This window comes from Rhinoraja longicauda, unplaced genomic scaffold, assembly GCF_053455715.1.
Source record: "Rhinoraja longicauda isolate Sanriku21f unplaced genomic scaffold, sRhiLon1.1 Scf000096, whole genome shotgun sequence".
Taxonomy (NCBI): Eukaryota; Metazoa; Chordata; class Chondrichthyes; order Rajiformes; family Arhynchobatidae; genus Rhinoraja; species Rhinoraja longicauda.
Window position 1 is genome coordinate 323,865 of NW_027601314.1, and position 18,741 is coordinate 342,605.

An 18,741-nucleotide genomic window follows, 5' to 3' on the forward strand; every position below is an offset into this window, starting at 1 on the left:
TCTTGTCCGGTCTTGTCTGGGTCTTGTCCGGTCTTGTCCGGTCTCGTCTGGGTCTTGTCCGGTCTTGTCCGGTCTTGTCTGGGTCTTGTCCGGTCTTGTCCGGTCTTGTCTGGGTCTTGTCTGGGTCTTGTCCGGTCTTGTCCGGTCTTGTCTGGGTCTTGTCCGGTCTTATCCGGTCTTGTCCGGTCTTGTCTGGGTCTTGTCCGGTCTTGTCCGGTCTTGACTGGGTCTTGTCCGGTCTTGTCCGGTCTTGTCTGGGTCTTGTCCGGTCTTGTCCGGTCTTGCCCGGTCTTGTCTGGGTCTTGTCCGGTCTTGTCCGGTCTTGTCTGGGTCTTGTCCGGTCTTGTCCGGTCTTGTGCGGTCTTGTCTGGGTCTTGTCCGGTCTTGTCCGGTCTTGTCTGGGTCTTGTCCGGTCTTGTCCGGTCTTGTCTGGGTCTTGTCCGGTCTTGTCCGGTCTTGTCCGGTCTTGTCTGGGTCTTGTCCGGTCTTGTCTGGGTCTTGTCCGGTCTTGTCCGGTCTTGTCTGTGTCTTGTCCGGTCTTGTCCGTTCTTGTTTGGTTCTTGTCTGGTCTTGTCTGGGTCTTGTCCGGTCTTGTCCGGTCTTGTCCGGTCTTGTCAGGGTGTTGTCCGGTCTTGTCCGGTCTTGTCTGGGTCTTGTCCGGTCTTGTCTGGGTCTTGTCCGGTCTTGTCCGGTCTTGTCTGGGTCTTGTCCGGTCTTGACTGGGTCTTGTCCGGTCTTGACTGGGTCTTGTCCGGTCTTGTCCGGTCTTGTCTTGTCTGGGTCTTGTCCGGTCTTGTCCGGTCTTGTCTGTGTCTTGTCCGGTCTTGTCTGGGTCTTGTCCGATCTTGTCCGGTCTTGTCTGGGTCTTGTCCGGTCTTGTCTGGGTCTTGTACGGTCTTGTCCGGTCTTGTCTGGGTCTTGTCCGGTCTTTTCCGGTCTTGTCTGGGTCTTGTCCGGTCTTGTCCGGTGTTGCCTGGGTCTTGTCCGGTCTTGTCCGTTCTTGTCTGGGTCTTGTCCGGTCTTGTCTGGGTCTTGTCCGGTCTTGTCCGGTCTTGTCCGGTGTTTTCTGGGTCTTGTCCGGTCTTGTCCGGTCTTGTCCGGGTCTTGTCCGGTCTTGTCCGGGTCTTGTCCGGTCTTGTCTGGGTCTTGTCCGGTCTTGTCCGGTCTTGTCCGGTCTTGTCTGGGTCTTGTCCGGTCTTGTCCGGTCTTGTCTGGGTCTTGTCCGGTCTTGTCCGGTTTTGTCTGGGTATTGTCCGGTCTTGACTGAGTCTTGTCCGGTCTTGTCCGGTCTTGTCTTGTCTGGGTCTTGTCCGGTCTTGTCCGGTCTTGTCTGGGTCTTGTCCGGTCTTGTCTGGGTCTTGTCCGGTCTTGTCCGGTCTTGTCCGGTCTTGTCTGGGTCTTGTCCGGTCTTGTCTGGGTCTTTTTCCGGTCTTGTCCGGTCTTGTCTGGGTCTTGTCCGGTCTTATCTGGGTCTTGTCCGGTCTTGTCTGGTTCTTGTCCGGTCTTGTCCGTTGTTGTCTGGGTCTTGTCCGGTCTTGTCCGGTCTTGTCTGGGTCTCGTCCGGTCTTGTCCGGTCTTGTCTGGGTCTCGTCCGGTCTTGTCCGGTCTTGTTCTGGTCTTGTCCGGTCTTGTCCGGTCTTGTCCGGTCTTGTCCGGGTCTTGTCTGTGTCTTGTCCGGGTCTTGTCTGGGTCTTGTACGGTCTTGTCCGGTCTTGTCCGGTCTTGTCCGGTCTTGTCTGGGTCTTGTCCGGTCTTGTCCGGTCTCGTCTGGGTCTTGTCCGGTCTTGTCCGGTCTTGTCTGGGTCTTGTCCGGTCTTGTCCGGTCTTGTCTGGGTCTTGTCTGGGTCTTGTCCGGTCTTGTCCGGTCTTGTCTGGGTCTTGTCCGGTCTTGTCTGGGTCTTGTCCGGTCTTGTCCGGTCTTGTCCGGTCTTGTCTGGGTCTTGTCCGGTCTTGTCTGGGTCTTGTCCGGTCTTGTCCGGTCTTGTCTGGGTCTTGTCCGGTCTTATCTGGGTCTTGTCCGGTCTTGTCTGGTTCTTGTCCGGTCTTGTCCGTTGTTGTCTGGGTCTTGTCCGGTCTTGTCCGGTCTTGTCTGGGTCTCGTCCGGTCTTGTCCGGTCTTGTCTGGGTCTCGTCCGGTCTTGTCCGGTCTTGTTCTGGTCTTGTCCGGTCTTGTCCGGTCTTGTCCGGTCTTGTCCGGGTCTTGTCTGTGTCTTGTCCGGGTCTTGTCTGGGTCTTGTACGGTCTTGTCCGGTCTTGTCCGGTCTTGTCCGGTCTTGTCCGGTCTTGTCTGGGTCTTGTCCGGTCTTGTCCGGTCTCGTCTGGGTCTTGTCCGGTCTTGTCCGGTCTTGTCTGGGTCTTGTCCGGTCTTGTCCGGTCTTGTCTGGGTCTTGTCTGGGTCTTGTCCGGTCTTGTCCGGTCTTGTCTGGGTCTTGTCCGGTCTTATCCGGTCTTGTCCGGTCTTGTCTGGTTCTTGTCCGGTCTTGTCCGGTCTTGACTGGGTCTTGTCCGGTCTTGTCCGGTCTTGTCTGGGTCTTGTCCGGTCTTGTCCGGTCTTGCCCGGTCTTGTCTGGGTCTTGTCCGGTCTTGTCCGGTCTTGTCTGGGTCTTGTCCGGTCTTGTCCGGTCTTGTGCGGTCTTGTCTGGGTCTTGTCCGGTCTTGTCCGGTCTTGTCTGGGTCTTGTCCGGTCTTGTCCGGTCTTGTCTGGGTCTTGTCCGGTCTTGTCCGGTCTTGTCCGGTCTTGTCTGGGTCTTGTCCGGTCTTGTCTGGGTCTTGTCCGGTCTTGTCCGGTCTTGTCTGTGTCTTGTCCGGTCTTGTCCGTTCTTGTTTGGTTCTTGTCTGGTCTTGTCTGGGTCTTGTCCGGTCTTGTCCGGTCTTGTCCGGTCTTGTCAGGGTGTTGTCCGGTCTTGTCCGGTCTTGTCTGGGTCTTGTCCGGTCTTGTCTGGGTCTTGTCCGGTCTTGTCCGGTCTTGTCTGGGTCTTGTCCGGTCTTGACTGGGTCTTGTCCGGTCTTGACTGGGTCTTGTCCGGTCTTGTCCGGTCTTGTCTTGTCTGGGTCTTGTCCGGTCTTGTCCGGTCTTGTCTGTGTCTTGTCCGGTCTTGTCTGGGTCTTGTCCGATCTTGTCCGGTCTTGTCTGGGTCTTGTCCGGTCTTGTCTGGGTCTTGTCCGGTCTTGTCCGGTCTTGTCTGGGTCTTGTCCGGTCTTTTCCGGTCTTGTCTGGGTCTTGTCCGGTCTTGTCCGGTGTTGCCTGGGTCTTGTCCGGTCTTGTCCGTTCTTGTCTGGGTCTTGTCCGGTCTTGTCTGGGTCTTGTCCGGTCTTGTCCGGTCTTGTCCGGTGTTTTCTGGGTCTTGTCCGGTCTTGTCCGGTCTTGTCCGGGTCTTGTCCGGTCTTGTCCGGGTCTTGTCCGGTCTTGTCTGGGTCTTGTCCGGTCTTGTCCGGTCTTGTCCGGTCTTGTCTGGGTCTTGTCCGGTCTTGTCCGGTCTTGCCTGGGTCTTGTCCGGTCTTGTCTGGGTCTTGTCCGGTCTTGTCCGGTCTTGTCTGGTTCTTGTCCGGTCTTGTCCGGTCTTGTCTGTGTCTTGTCCGGTCTTCTCCGGTCTTGTCTGGGTCTTGTCCGGTATTGTCCGGTCTTGTCTGGGTCTTGTCCGGTCTTGTCCGGTCTTGTCTGTGTCTTGTCCGGTCTTGTCCGGTCTTGTCTGGGTCTTGTCCGGTCTTGTCTGGGTCTTGTCCGGTCTTGTCCGGTCTTGTCCGGTCTTGTCAGGGTCTTGTCCGGTCTTGTCCGGTCTTGTCCGGTCTGGTCCGGTCTTGTCTGGGTCTCGTCCGGTCTTGTCCGGGTCTCGTCCGGTCTTGTCCGGTCTTGTCCGATCTTGTCTGGGTCTTGTCCGGTCTTGTCCGGTCTTGTCTGGGTCTTGTCCGGTCTTGTCTGGGTCTTGTCCGGTCTTGTCCGGTCTTGTCTTGGTCTTGTCCGGTCTTGTCCGGTCTTGTCTGGGTCTTGTCCGCTTTTGTCCGGTCTTGTCTGGGTCTTGTCCGGTCTTGTCTGGGTCTTGCCCGGTCTTGTCCGGTCTTGTCTGGGTCTTGTCCGGTCTTTTCCGGTCTTGTCTGGGTCTTGTCCGGTCTTGTCCGGTCTTGTCTGGGTCTTGTCCGGTCTTGTCCGTTCTTGTCTGGGTCTTGTCCGGTCTTGTCCGGTCTTGTCTGGGTCTTGTCCGGTCTTGTCCGGTATTGTCCGGTCTTGTCTGGGTCTTGTCCGGTCTTGTCCGGGTCTTGTCCGGTCTTGTCTGGGTCTTGTCTGGGTCTTGTCCGGTCTTGTCCGGTCTTGTCAGGGTCTTGTCCGGTCTTGTCCGGTCTTGTCCGGTCTTGTATGGGTCTCGTCCGGTCTTGTCCGGTCTTGTCTGGGTCTCGTCCGGTCTTGTCCGGTCTTGTCCGATCTTGTCTGGGTCTTGTCCGGTCTTGTCCGGTCTTGTCCGGTCTTGTCTGGGTCTTGTCCGGTCTTGTCCGGTCTTGTCTGGGTCTTGTCCGGTCTTGTCCGGTCTTGTCTGGGTCTTGTCCGGTCTTGTCCGGTCTTGTCTGTGTCTTGTCCGGTCTTGTCCGGTCTTGTTTGGGTCTTGTCTGGTCTTGTCTGGGTCTTGTCCGGTCTTGTCCGGTCTTGTCCGGTCTTGTCAGGGTCTTGTCCGGTCTTGTCCTGTCTTGTCTGGGTCTTGTCCGGTCTTGTCTGGGTCTTGTCCGGTCTTGTCCGGTCTTGACTGGGTCTTGTCCGGTCTTGACTGGGTCTTGTCTGGTCTTGTCCGGTCTTGTCTTGTCTGGGTCTTGTCCGGTCTTGTCCGGTCTTGTCTGTGTCTTGTCCGGTCTTGTCTGGGTCTTGTCCGATCTTGTCCGGTCTTGTCTGGGTCTTGTCCGGTCTTGTCTGGGTCTTGTCCGGTCTTGTCCGGTCTTGTCTGGGTCTTGTCCGGTCTTTTCCGGTCTTGTCTGGGTCTTGTCCGGTCTTGTCCGGTGTTGTCTGGGTCTTGTCCGGTCTTGTCCGTTCTTGTCTGGGTCTTGTCCGGTCTTGTCTGGGTTTTGTCCGGTCTTGTCCGGTCTTGTCCGGTGTTTTCTGGGTCTTGTCCGGTCTTGTCCGGTCTTGTCCGGGTCTTGTCCGGTCTTGTCTGGGTCTTGTCCGGTCTTGTCCGGTCTTGTCCGGTCTTGTCTGGGTCTTGTCCGGTCTTGTCCGGTCTTGCCTGGGTCTTGTCCGGTCTTGTCTGGGTCTTGTCCGGTCTTGTCCGGTCTTGTCTGGTTCTTGTCCGGTCTTGTCCGGTCTTGTCTGGGTCTTGTCCGGTCTTCTCCGGTCTTGTCTGGGTCTTGTCCGGTATTGTCCGGTCTTGTCTGGGTCTTGTCCGGTCTTGTCCGGTCTTGTCCGGTCTTGTCCGGTCTTGTCTGGGTCTTGTCCGGTCTTGTCTGGGTCTTGTCCGGTCTTGTCCGATCTTGTCTGTGTCTTGTCCGGTCTTGTCCGGTCTTGTCTGGGTCTTGTCCGGTCCTGTCTGGGTCTTGTCCGGTCTTGTCCGGTCTTGTCCGGTCTTGTCAGGGTCTTGTCCGGTCTTGTCCGGTCTTGTCCGGTCTTGTCCGGTCTTGTTTGGGTCTTGTCCGGTCTTGTCCGGGTCTCGTCCGGTCTTGTCCGGTCTTGTCCGATCTTTTCTGGGTCTTGTCCGGTCTTGTCCGGTCTTGTCTGGGTCTTGTCCGGTCTTGTCTGGGTCTTGTCCGGTCTTGTCCGGTCTTGTCTGGGTCTTGTCCGGTCTTGTCCGGTCTTGTCTGGGTCTTGTCCGCTTTTGTCCGGTCTTGTCTGGGTCTTTTCCGGTCTTGTCTGGGTCTTTTCCGGTCTTGTCCGGTCTTGTCTGGGTCTTGTCCGGTCTTTTCCGGTCTTGTCTGGGTCTTGTCCGGTCTTGTCCGGTCTTGTCTGGGTCTTGTCCGGTCTTGTCTGGGTCTTGTCCGGTCTTGTCCGTTCTTGTCTGGGTCTTGTCCGGTCTTGTCCGGTCTTGTCTGGGTCTTGTCCGGTCTTGTCCGGTATTGTCCGGTCTTGTCTGGGTCTTGTCCGGTCTTGTCCGGGTCTTGTCCGGTCTTGTCTGGGTCTTGTCCGGTCTTGTCCGGTCTTGTCCGGTCTTGTCTGGGTCTTGTCCGGTCTTGTCCGGTCTTGTCCGGTCTTGTCTGGGTCTTGTCCGGTCTTGTCCGGTCTTGTCTGGGTCTTGTCCGGTCTTGTACGGTCTTGTCTGGGTCTTGTCCGGTCTTGTCCGGTCTTGTCTGGGTCTTGTCCGGTCTTGTCCGGTCTTGTCCGGTCTTGTCTGGTTCTTGTCCGGTCTTGTCCGGTCTTGTCCGGTCTTGTCTGGGTCTTGTCCGGTCTTGTCCAGTCTTGTCTGGGTCTTGTCCGGTCTTGTCCGGTCTTGTCTGGGTCTTGTCCGGTCTTGTCCGGTCTTGTCCGGTCTTGTCTGGGTCTTGTCCGGTCTTGTCTGGGTCTTGTCCGGTCTTGTCCGGTCTTGTCTGTGTCTTGTCCGGTCTTGTCCGGTCTTGTTTGGGTCTTGTCCGGTCTTGTCTGGGTCTTGTCCGGTCTTGTCCGGTCTTGTCCGGTCTTGTCAGGGTCTTGTCCGGGTCTTGTCCGGTCTTGTCTGGGTCTTGTCCGGTCTTGTCTGGGTCTTGCCCGGTCTTGTCCGGTCTTGTCTGGGTCTTGTCCGGTCTTGACTGGGTCTTGTCCGGTCTTGACTGGGTCTTGTCCGGTCTTGTCCGGTCTTGTCTTGTCTGGGTCTTGTCCGGTCTTGTCCGGTCTTGTCTGTGTCTTGTCCGGTCTTGTCTGGGTCTTGTCCGATCTTGTCCGGTCTTGTCTGGGTCTTGTCCGGTCTTGGCTGGGTCTTGTCCGGTCATGTCCGGTCTTGTCTGGGTCTTGTCCGGTCTTATGTGGGTCTTGTCCGGTCATGTCTGGGTCTTGTCCGGTCTTGTCCGGTCTTTTCTGGGTCTTGTCCGGTCTTGTCCGGTCTTGTATGGGTCTTGTCCGGTCTTGTCCGGGTCTTGTCCGGTCTTGTCCGGTCTTGTCAGGTCTTGTCCGGGTCTTGTCCGGTCTTGTCCGGTCTTGTCCGGTCTTGTCCGGTCTTGTCCGGTCTTGTCCGGTCTTGTCTGGGTCTCGTCCGGTCTTGTCCGGTCTTGTCTGGGTCTCGTCCGGTCTTGTCCGATCTTGTCTGGGTCTTGTCCGGTCTTGTCCGGTCTTGTCTGGGTCTTGTCCGGTCTTGTCTGGGTCTTGTCCGGTCTTGTCTGGGTCTTGTCCGGTCTTGTCCGGTCTTGTCTGGGTCTTGTCCGGTCTTGTCTGGGTCTTGTCTGGGTCTTGTCCGGTCTTGTCCGGTCTTGTCTGGGTCTTGTCCGGTCTTGTCTGGGTCTTGTCCGGTCTTGTCCGGTCTTGTCTGGGTCTTGTCCGGTCTTTTCCGGTCTTGTCTGGGTCTTGTCCGGTCTTGTCCGGTGTTGTCTGGGTCTTGTCCGGTCTTGTCCGTTCTTGTCTGGGTCTTGTCCGGTCTTGTCTGGGTCTTGTCCGGTCTTGTCCGGTCTTGTCCGGTGTTTTCTGGGTCTTGTCCGGTCTTGTCCGGTCTTGTCCGGGTCTTGTCCGGTCTTGTCTGGGTCTTGTCCGGTCTTGTCCGGTCTTGTCCGGTCTTGTCTGGGTCTTGTCCGGTCTTGTCCGGTCTTGCCTGGGTCTTGTCCGGTCTTGTCTGGGTCTTGTCCGGTCTTGTCCGGTCTTGTCTGGTTCTTGTCCGGTCTTGTCCGGTCTTGTCTGGGTCTTGTCCGGTCTTGTCCGGTCTTGTCTGGGTCTTGTCCGGTCTTGTCCGGTCTTGTCTGGGTCTTCTCCGGTCTTGTCCGGTCTTGTCCGGTCTTGTCCGGTCTTGTCTGGGTCTTGTCCGGTCTTGTCCGGTCTTGTCTGTGTCTTGTCCGGTCTTGTCCGGTCTTGTCAGGGTCTTGTCCGGTCTTGTCTGGGTCTTGTCCGGTCTTGTCCGGTCTTGTCCGGTCTTGTCAGGGTCTTGTCCGGTCTTGTCCGGTCTTGTCCGGTCTTGTCCGGTCTTGTCTGGGTCTCGTCCGGTCTTGTCCGGTCTTGTCTGGGTCTCGTCCGGTCTTGTCCGGTCTTGTCCAATCTTGTCTGGGTCTTGTCCGGTCTTGTCTGGGTCTTGTCCGGTCTTGTCCGGTCTTGTCTGGGTCTTGTCCGGTCTTGTCCGGTCTTGTCTGGGTCTTGTCCGGTCTTGTCCGGTCTTGTCTGGGTCTTGTCCGGTCTTGTCCGGTCTTGTCTGGGTCTTGTCCGGTCTTGTCTGGGTCTTGTCCGGTCTTGTCCGGTCTTGTCTGGGTCTTGTCCGGTCTTTTCCGGTCTTGTCTGGGTCTTGTCCGGTCTTGTCCGGTCTTGTCTGGGTCTTGTCCGGTCTTGTCCGTTCTTGTCTGGGTCTTGTCCGGTCTTGTCCGGTCTTGTCTGGGTCTTGTCCGGTCTTGTCCGGTCTTGTCTGGGTCTTGTCCGGTCTTATCTGGGTCTTGTCCGGTCTTGTCCGGTCTTGTCTGGGTCTTGTCCGGTCTTGTCCGGTCTTGTCTGGTCTTGTCTGGGTCTTGTCCGGTCTTGTCCGGTCTTGTCTGGGTCTTGTCCGGTCTTGTCCGGTCTTGTCCGGTCTTGTCTGGGTCTTGTCCGGTCTTGTCCGGTCTTGCCTGGGTCTTGTCCGGTCTTGTCTGGGTCTTGTCCGGTCTTGTCCGGTCTTGTCTGGTTCTTGTCCGGTCTTGTCCGGTCTTGTCTGGGTCTTGTCCGGTCTTGTCCGGTCTTGTCTGGGTCTTGTCCGGTCTTGTCCGGTCTTGTCTGGGTCTTCTCCGGTCTTGTCCGGTCTTGTCCGGTCTTGTCCGGTCTTGTCTGGGTCTTGTCCGGTCTTGTCCGGTCTTGTCTGTGTCTTGTCCGGTCTTGTCCGGTCTTGTCAGGGTCTTGTCCGGTCTTGTCTGGGTCTTGTCCGGTCTTGTCCGGTCTTGTCCGGGTCTTGTCCGGTCTTGTCCGGTCTTGTCCGGTCTTGTCCGGTCTTGTCTGGGTCTCGTCCGGTCTTGTCCGGTCTTGTCTGGGTCTCGTCCGGTCTTGTCCGGTCTTGTCCAATCTTGTCTGGGTCTTGTCCGGTCTTGTCTGGGTCTTGTCCGGTCTTGTCCGGTCTTGTCTGGGTCTTGTCCGGTCTTGTCCGGTCTTGTCTGGGTCTTGTCCGGTCTTGTCCGGTCTTGTCTGGGTCTTGTCCGGTCTTGTCCGGTCTTGTCTGGGTCTTGTCCGGTCTTGTCTGGGTCTTGTCCGGTCTTGTCCGGTCTTGTCTGGGTCTTGTCCGGTCTTTTCCGGTCTTGTCTGGGTCTTGTCCGGTCTTGTCCGGTCTTGTCTGGGTCTTGTCCGGTCTTGTCCGTTCTTGTCTGGGTCTTGTCCGGTCTTGTCCGGTCTTGTCTGGGTCTTGTCCGGTCTTGTCCGGTCTTGTCTGGGTCTTGTCCGGTCTTATCTGGGTCTTGTCCGGTCTTGTCCGGTCTTGTCTGGGTCTTGTCCGGTCTTGTCCGGTCTTGTCTGGTCTTGTCTGGGTCTTGTCCGGTCTTGTCCGGTCTTGTCCGGTCTTGTCCGGTCTTGTCTGGGTCTTGTCCGGTCTTGTCCGGTCTTGTCTGGGTCTTGTCCGGTCTTGTACGGTCTTGTCTGGGTCTTGTCCGGTCTTGTCCGGTCTTGTCTGGGTCATGTCCGGTCTTGTCCGGTCTTGTCCGGTCTTGTCTGGGTCTTGTCCGGTCTTGTCTGGGTCTTGTCCGGTCTTGTCCGGTGTTGTCTGTTTCTTGTCCGGTCTTGTCCGGTCTTGTCTGGGTCTTGTCCGGTCTTGTCTGGGTCTTGTCCGGTCTTGTCCGGTCTTGTCCGGTCTTGTCAGGGTCTTGTCCGGTCTTGTCCGGTCTTGTCCGGTCTTGTCCGGTCTTGTCTGGGTCTCGTCCGGTCTTGTCCGGTCTTGTCTGGGTCTCGTCCGGTCTTGTCCGGTCTTGTCCGATCTTGTCTGGGTCTTGTCCGGTCTTGTCCGGTGTTGTCTGGGTCTTGTCCGGTCTTGTCTGGGTCTTGTCCGGTCTTGTCCGGTCTTGTCTGGGTCTTGTCCGGTCTTGTCCGGTCTTGTCTGGGTCTTGTCCGGTCTTGTCCGGTCTTGTCTGGGTCTTGTCCGGTCTTGTCTGGGTCTTGTCCGGTCTTGTCCGGTCTTGTCTGGGTCTTGTCCGGTCTTTTCCAGTCTTGTCTGGGTCTTGTCCGGTCTTGTCCGGTCTTGTCTGGGTCTTGTCCGGTCTTGTCCGTTCTTGTCTGGGTCTTGTCCGGTCTTGTCCGGTCTTGTCTGGGTCTTGTCCGGTCTTGTCCGGTATTGTCCGGTCTTGTCTGGGTCTTGTCCGGTCTTGTCCGGTCTTGTCCGGGTCTTGTCCGGTCTTGTCTGGATCTTGTCCGGTCTTGTCCGGTCTTGTCCGGTCTTGTCTGGGTCTTGTCCGGTCTTGTCCGGTCTTGTCCGGTCTTGTCTGGGTCTTGTCCGGTCTTGTCCGGTTTTGTCTGGGTCTTGTCCGGTCTTGTCCGGTCTTGTCTGGGTCTTGTCCGGTCTTGTCCGGTCTTGTCTGGGTCTTGTCCGGTCTTGTCCGGTCTTGTCTGGGTCTTGTCCGGTCTTGTCCGGTCTTGTCTGGGTCTTGTCCGGTCTTGTCTGGGTCTTGTCCGGTCTTGTCCGGTCTTGTCTGTGTCTTGTCCGGTCTTGTCCGGTCTTGATTGGGTCTTGTCCGGTCTTGTCTGGGTCTTGTCCGGTCTTGTCCGGTCTTGTCCGGTCTTGTCAGGGTCTTGTCCGGTCTTGTCCGGTCTTGTCTGGGTCTTGTCCGGTCTTGTCCGGTCTTGTCTGGGTCTTGTCCGGTCTTGTCCGGTTTTGTCTGGGTATTGTCCGGTCTTGACTGGGTCTTGTCCGGTCTTGTCCGGTCTTGTCCGGTCTTGTCTTGTCTGGGTCTTGTCCGGTCTTGTCCGGTCTTGTCTTGGTCTTGTCCGGTCTTGTCTGGGTCTTGTCCGGTCTTGTCCGGTCTTGTCCGGTCTTGTCTGGGTCTTGTCCGGTCTTGTCTGGGTCTTGTCCGGTCTTGTCCGGTCTTGTCTGGGTCTTGTCCGGTCTTATCTGGGTCTTGTCCTGTCTTGTCTGGTTCTTGTCCGGTCTTGTCCGGTGTTGTCTGGGTCTTGTCCGGTCTTGTCCGGTCTTGTCTGGGTCTCGTCCGGTCTTGTCCGGTCTTGTCTGGGTCTCGTCCGGTCTTGTCCGGTCTTGTCCTGGTCTTGTCCGGTCTTGTCCGGTCTTGTCCGGTCTTGTCCGGGTCTTGTCTGGGTCTTGTCCGGTCTTGTCTGGGTCTTGTCCGGTCTTGTCCGGTCTTGTCCGGTCTTGTCCGGTCTTGTCTGGGTCTTGTCCGGTCTTGTCCGGTCTTGTCTGGGTCTTGTCCGGTCTTGTCTGGGTCTTGTCCGGTCTTGTCCGGTCTTGTCAGGGTCTTGTCCGGTCTTGTCCGGTCTTGTCCGGTCTTGTCCGGTCTTGTCTGGGTCTTGTCCGGTCTTGTCCGGTCTTGTCTGGGTCTTGTCCGGTCTTGTCTGGGTCTTGTCCGGTCTTGTCCGGTCTTGTCTGGGTCTTGTCCGGTCTTTTCCGGTCTTGTCTGGGTCTTGTCCGGTCTTGTCCGGTCTTGTCTGTGTCTTGTCCGGTCATGTCCGGTCTTGTCCGGTCTTGTCTGGGTCTTGTCCGGTCTTGTCTGGGTCTTGTCCGGTCTTGTCCGGTATTGTCCGGTCTTGTCTGGGTCTTGTCCGGTCTTGTCCGGTCTTGTCCGGGTCTTGTCCGGTCTTGTCTGGGTCTTGTCCGGTCTTGTCCGGTCTTGTCTGGGTCTCGTCCGGTCTTGTCCGGTCTTGTCCGGTCTTGTCCGGTCTTGTCTGGGTCTCGTCCGGTCTTGTCCGGTCTTGTCTGGGTCTCGTCCGGTCTTGTCCGGTCTTGTCCGATCTTGTCTGGGTCTTGTCCGGTCTTGTCCGGTCTTGTCTGGGTCTTGTCCGGTCTTGTCTGGGTCTTGTCCGGTCTTGTCCGGTCTTGTCTGGGTCTTGTCCGGTCTTGTCCGGTCTTGTCTGGGTCTTGTCCGGTCTTGTCCGGTCTTGTCTGGGTCTTGTCCGGTCTTGTCTGGGTCTTGTCCGGTCTTGTCCGGTCTTGTCTGGGTCTTGTCCGGTCTTTTCCGGTCTTGTCTGGGTCTTGTCCGGTCTTGTCCGGGTCTTGTCCGGTCTTGTCCGGTCTTGTCTGGGTCTTGTCCGGTCTTGTCCGTTCTTGTCTGGGTCTTGTCCGGTCTTGTCCGGTCTTGTCTGGGTCTTGTCCGATCTTGTCCGGTATTGTCCGTTCTTGTCTGGGTCTTGTCCGGTCTTGTCCGGTCTTGTCCGGGTCTTGTCCGGTCTTGTCTGGGTCTTGTCCGGTCTTGTCCGGTCTTGTCCGGTCTTGTCTGGGTCTTGTCCGGTCTTGTCCGGTCTTGTCCGGTCTTGTCTGGGTCCTATCCGGTCTTGTCCGGTCTTGTCTGGGTCTTGTCCGGTCTTGTCCGGTCTTGTCTGGGTCTTGTCCGGTCTTATCCGGTCTTGTCCGGTCTTGTCCTGGTCTTGTCCGGTCTTGTCCGGTCTTGTCCGGTCTTGTCCGGGTCTTGTCTAGGTCTTGTCCGGTTCTTGTCTGGGTCTCGTTCGGTCTTGTCCGGTCTTGTCCGGTCTTGTCCGGTCTTGTCTGGGTCTTGTCCGGTCCTGTCCGGTCTTGTCTGGGTCTTGTCCAGTCTTGTCCGGTCTTGTCTGGGTCTTGTCCGGTCTTGTCCGGTCTTGTCTGGGTCTTGTCCGGTCTTGTCCGGTCTTATCTGGGTCTTGTCCGGTCTTATCCGGTCTTGTCCGGTCTTGTCTGGGTCTTGTCCTGTCTTGTCCGGTCTTGACTGGGTCTTGTCCGATCTTGTCCGGTCTTGTCTGGGTCTTGTCCGGTCTTGTCCGGTCTTGTCCGGTCTTGTCTGTGTCTTGTCTGGTCTTGTCCGGTCTTGTCTGGGTCTTGTCCGGTCTTGTCCGGTCTTGTCTGGGTCTTGTCCGGTCTTGTCCGGTCTTGTCTGGGTCTTGTCCGGTCTTGTCCGGTCTTGTCTGGGTCTTGTCCGGTCTTGTCCGGTCTTGTCCGGTCTTGTCTGGGTCTTGTCCGGTCTTGTCTGGGTCTTGTCCGGTCTTGTCCGGTCTTGTATGTGTCTTGTCCGGTCTTGTCCGGTCTTGTTTGGGTCTTGTCCGGTCATGTCTGGTTCTTGTCCGGTCTTGTCCGGTCTTGTCCGGTCTTGTCAGGGTCTTGTCCGGTCTTGTCCGGTCTTGTCTGGGTCTTGTCCGGTCTTGTCTGGGTCTTGTCCGGTCTTGTCCGGTCTTGTCTGGGTCTTGTCTGGGACTTGTCCGGTCTTGACTGGGTCTTGTCCGGTCTTGACTGGGTCTTGTCCGGTCTTGTCCGGTCTTGTCTTGTCTGGGTCTTGTCCGGTCTTGTCCGGTCTTGTCTGTGTCTTGTCCGGTCTTGTCTGGGTCTTGTCCGATCTTGTCCGGTCTTGTCTGGGTCTTGTCCGGTCTTGTCTGGGTCTTGTCCGGTCTTGTCCGGTCTTGTCTGGGTCTTGTCCGGTCTTATGTGGGTCTTGTCCGGTCTTGTCTGCGTCTTGTCCGGTCTTGTCCGGTCTTTTCTGGGTCTTGTCCGGTCTTGTCCTGTCTTGTCTGGGTCTTGTCCGGTCTTGTCCGGGTCTTGTCCGGACTTGTCCAGTCTTGTCCGGTCTTGTCCGGGTCTTGTCCGGTCTTGTCCGGTCTTGTCCGGTCTTGTCCGGTCTTGTCCGGTCTTGTCCGGTCTTGTCTGGTCTCGTCCGGTCTTGTCCGGTCTTGTCTGGGTCTCGTCCGGTCTTGTCCGATCTTGTCTGGGTCTTGTCCGGTCTTGTCCGGTCTTGTCTGGGTCTTGTCCGGTCTTGTCTGGGTCTTGTCCGGTCTTGTCCGGTCTTGTCTGGGTCTTGTCCGGTCTTGTCCGTTCTTGTCTGGGTCTTGTCCGGTCTTGTCTGGGTCTTTTCCGGTCTTGTCCGGTCTTGTCCGGTGTTTTCTGGGTCTTGTCCGGTCTTGTCCGGTCTTGTCCGGGTCTTGTCCGGTCTTGTCTGGGTCTTGTCCGGTCTTGTCCGGTCTTGTCCGGTCTTGTCTGGGTCTTGTCCGGTCTTGTCCGGTCTTGCCTGGGTCTTGTCCGGTCTTGTCTGGGTCTTGTCCGGTCTTGTCTGGGTCTTGTCCGGTCTTGTCCGGTCTTGTCTGGTTCTTGTCCGGTCTTGTCCGGTCTTGTCTGGGTCTTGTCCGGTCTTGTCCGGTCTTGTCTGGGTCTTGTCCGTTCTTGTCCGGTCTTGTCTGGGTCTTGTCCGGTCTTGTCCGGTCTTGTCCGGTCTTGTCCGGTCTTGTCTGGGTCTTGTCCGGTCTTGTCTGGGTCTTGTCCGGTCTTGTCCGGTCTTGTCTGTGTCTTGTCCGGTCTTGTCCGGTCTTGTCTGGGTCTTGTCCGGTCTTGTCTGGGTCTTGTCCGGTCTTGTCCGGTCTTGTCCGGTCTTGTCAGGGTCTTGTCCGGTCTTGTCCGGTCTTGTCCGGTCTTGTCTGGGTCTCGTCCGGTCTTGTCCGGTCTTGTCTGGGTCTCGTCCGGTCTTGTCCGGTCTTGTCCGATCTTGTCTGGGTCTTGTCCGGTCTTGTCCGGTCTTGTCTGGGTCTTGTCCGGTCTTGTCTGGGTCTTGTCCGGTCTTGTCCGGTCTTGTCTGGGTCTTGTCCGGTCTTGTCCGGTCTTGTCTGGGTCTTGTCCGGTCTTGTCCGGTCTTGTCTGGGTCTTGTCCGGTCTTGTCTGGGTCTTGTCCGGTCTTGTCCGGTCTTGTCCGGTCTTGTCTGGGTCTTGTCCGGTCTTTTCCGGTCTTGTCTGGGTCTTGTCCGGTCTTGTCTGGTCTTGTCTGGGTCTTGTCCGGTCTTGTCCGTTCTTGTCTGGGTCTTGTCCGGTCTTGTCCGGTCTTGTCTGGGTCTTGTCCGGTCTTGTCCGGTATTGTCCGGTCTTGTCTGGGTCTTGTCCGGTCTTGTCCGGTCTTGTCCGGGTCTTGTCCAGTCTTGTCTGGGTCTTGTCCGGTCTTGTCCGGTCTTGTCCGGTCTTGTCTGGGTCTTGTCCGGTCTTGTCCGGTCTTGTCCGGTCTTGTCTGGGTCTTGTCCGGTCTTGTCCGGTCTTGTCTGGGTCTTGTCCGGTCTTGTCCGGTCTTGTCTGGGTCTTGTCCGGTCTTGTCCGGTCTTGTCTGGGTCTCGTCCGGTCTTGTCCGGTCTTGTCTGGGTCTCGTCCGGTCTTGTCCGGTCTTGTCCTGGTCTTGTCCGGTCTTGTCCGGTCTTGTCCGGTCTTGTCCGGGTCTTGTCTGGGTCTTGTCCGGTCTTGTCTGGGTCTTGTCCGGTCTTGTCCGGTCTTGTCCGGTCTTGTCCGGTCTTGTCTGAGTCTTGTCCGGTCTTGTCTGGGTCTTGTCCGGTCTTGTCCGGTCTTGTCAGGGTCTTGTCCGGTCTTGTCCGGTCTTGTCCGGTCTTGTCCGGTCTTGTCTGGGTCTTGTCCGGTCTTGTCCGGTCTTGTCTGGGTCTTGTCCGGTCTTGTCTGGGTCTTGTCGGGTCTTGTCCGGTCTTGTCCGGTCTTGTCTGGGTCTTGTCCGGTCTTTTCCGGTCTTGTCTGGGTCTTGTCCGGTCTTGTCCGGTCTTGTCTGGGTCTTGTCTGGGTCTTGTCCGGTCTTGTCCGGTCTTGTCTGGGTCTTGTCCGGTCTTGTCTGGGTCTTGTCCGGTCTTGTCCGGTATTGTCCGGTCTTGTCTGGGTCTTGTCCAGTCTTGTCCGGTCTTGTCCGGGTCTTGTCCGGTCTTGTCTGGGTCTTGTCCGGTCTTGTCCGGTCTTGTCCGGTCTTGTCAGGGTCTTGTCCGGTCTTGTCCGGTCTTGTCCGGTCTTGTCTTGTTCTCGTCCGGTCTTGTCCGGTCTTGTCTGGGTCTCGTCCGGTCTTGTCCGGTCTTGTCCGATCTTGTCTGGGTCTTGTCCGGTCTTGTCCGGTCTTGCCTGGGTCTTGTCCGGTCTTGTCTGGGTCTTGTCCGGTCTTGTCCGGTCTTGTCTGGGTCTTGTCCGGTCTTGTCCGGTCTTGTCTGGGTCTTGTCCGGTCTTGTCCGGTCTTGTCTGGGTCTTGTCCGGTCTTGTCTGGGTCTTGTCTGGGTCTCGTCCGGTCTTGTCCGGTCTTGTCTGGGTCTTGTCCGGTCTTTTCGGGTCTTGTCTGGGTCTTGTCCGGTCTTGTCCGGTCTTGTCTGGGTCTTGTCTGGGTCTTGTCCGGTCTTGTCCGGTCTTGTCTGGGTCTTGTCCGGTCTTGTCTGGGTCTTGTCCGGTCTTGTCCGGTATTGTCCGGTCTTGTCTGGGTCTTGTCCAGTCTTGTCCGGTCTTGTCCGGGTCTTGTCCGGTCTTGTCTGGGTCTTGTCCGGTCTTGTCCGGTCTTGTCTGGTCTTGTCCGGTCTTGTCAGGGTCTTGTCCGGTCTTGTCCGGTCTTGTCCGGTCTTGTCCGGTCTTGTCTTGTTCTCGTCCGGTCTTGTCCGGTCTTGTCTGGGTCTCGTCCGGTCTTGTCCGGTCTTGTCCGATCTTGTCTGGGTCTTGTCCGGTCTTGTCCGGTCTTGCCTGGGTCTTGTCCGGTCTTGTCTGGGTCTTGTCCGGTCTTGTCCGGTCTTGTCTGGGTCTTGTCCGGTCTTGTCCGGTCTTGTCTGGGTCTTGTCCGGTCTTGTCCGGTCTTGTCTGGGTCTTGTCCGGTCTTGTCTGGGTCTTGTCCGGTCTTGTCCGGTCTTGTCTGGGTCTTGTCCAGTCTTGTCCGGTCTTGTCTGGGTCTCGTCCGGTCTTGTCCGGTCTTGTCTGGGTATCGTCCGGTCTTGTCCGGTCTTGTCTGGGTCTCGTCCGGTCTTGTCCGGTCTTGTCTGGGTCTCGTCCGTTCTTGTCCGGTCTTGTCTGGGTTTCGTCCGGTCTTGTCCGGTCTTGTCTGGGTCTTGTCCGGTCTTGTCCGGACTTGTCTAGGTCTTGTCCGGTCTTGTCCGGTCTTGACTGGGTCTTGACTGGGTCTTGTCCGGTCTTGTCTGGTTCTTGTCCGGTTCTTGTCCGGTCTTGTCCTGTCTTGTCTGGGTCTTGTCCGGTCTTGTCCGGTCTTGTCTGGGTCTTGTCCGGTCTTGTCCGGTCTTGTCTGGGTCTTGTCTGGTCTTGTCTGGGTCTTGTCCGGGTCTTGTCCGGTCTTGTCCGGTCTTGTCTGGGTCTTGTCCGGTCTTGTCCGGTCTTGTCTGGGTCTTGTCCGGTCTTGTCCGGTCTTGTCCGGTCTTGTCTGGGTCTTGTCCGGTCTTGTCTGGGTCTTGTCCGGTCTTGTCCGGTCTTGTCTGTGTCTTGTCCGGTCTTGTCCGGTTTTGTCTGGGTCTTGTCCGGTCTTGTCCGGTCTTGTCCGGTCTTGTCAGGCTCTTGTCCGGTCTTGTCCGGTCTGTTCTGGGTCTTGTCCGGTCTTGTCCGGTCTTGTCTGGGTCTTGTCCGGTCTTGTCCGGTCTTGTCTGGGTCTTGTCCGGTCTTGACTGGGTCTTGTCCGGTCTTGACTGGGTCTTGTCCGGTCTTGTCCGGTCTTGTCTTGTCTGGGTCTTGTCCGGTCTTGTCCGGTCTTGTCTGTGTCTTGTCCGGTCTTGTCTGGGTCTTGTCCGGTCTTGTCCGATCTTGTCCGGTCTTGTCTGGGTCTTGTCCGGTCTTGTCTGGGTCTTGTCCGGTCTTGTCCGGTCTTGTCTGGGTCTTGTCCGGCCTTATGTGGGTCTTGTCCGGTCTTGTCTGGGTCTTGTCCGGTCTTTCCTGGGTCTTGTCCGGTCTTGTCCGGTCTTGTCTGGGTCTTGTCCGGTCTTGTCCGGGTCTTGTCCGGTCTTGTCCGGTCTTGTCCGGTCTTGTCCGGGTCTTGTCCGGTCTTGTCCGGTCTTGTCCGGTCTTGTCCGGTCTTGTCCGGTCTTGTCCGGTCTTGTCTGGATCTCGTCCGGTCTTGTCCGGTCTTGTCTGGGTCTCGTCCGGTCTTGTCCGATCTTGTCTGGGTCTTGTCCGGTCTTGTCCGGTCTTGTCTGGGTCTTGTCCGGTCTTGTCTGGGTCTTGTCCGGTCTTGTCCGGTCTTGTCTGGGTCTTGTCCGGTCTTGTCCGGTCTTGTCTGGGTCTTGTCCGGTCTTGTCCGGACTTGTCTAGGTCTTGTCCGGTCTTGTCCGGTCTTGACTGGGTCTTGACTGGGTCTTGTCCGGTCTTGTCTGGTTCTTGTCCGGTTCTTGTCCGGTCTTGTCCTGTCTTGTCTGGGTCTTGTCCGGTCTTGTCCGGTCTTGTCTGGGTCTTGTCCGGTCTTGTCCGGTCTTGTCTGGGTCTTGTCCGGTCTTGTCCGGTCTTGTCCGGTCTTGTCTGGGTCTTGTCCGGTCTTGTCTGGGTCTTGTCCGGTCTTGTCCGGTCTTGTCTGTGTCTTGTCCGGTCTTGTCCGGTTTTGTCTGGGTCTTGTCCGGTCTTGTCCGGTCTTGTCCGGTCTTGTCAGGCTCTTGTCCGGTCTTGTCCGGTCTGTTCTGGGTCTTGTCCGGTCTTGTCCGGTCTTGTCTGGGTCTTGTCCGGTCTTGTCCGGTCTTGTCTGGGTCTTGTCCGGTCTTGACTGGGTCTTGTCCGGTCTTGACTGGGTCTTGTCCGGTCTTGTCCGGTCTTGTCTTGTCTGGGTCTTG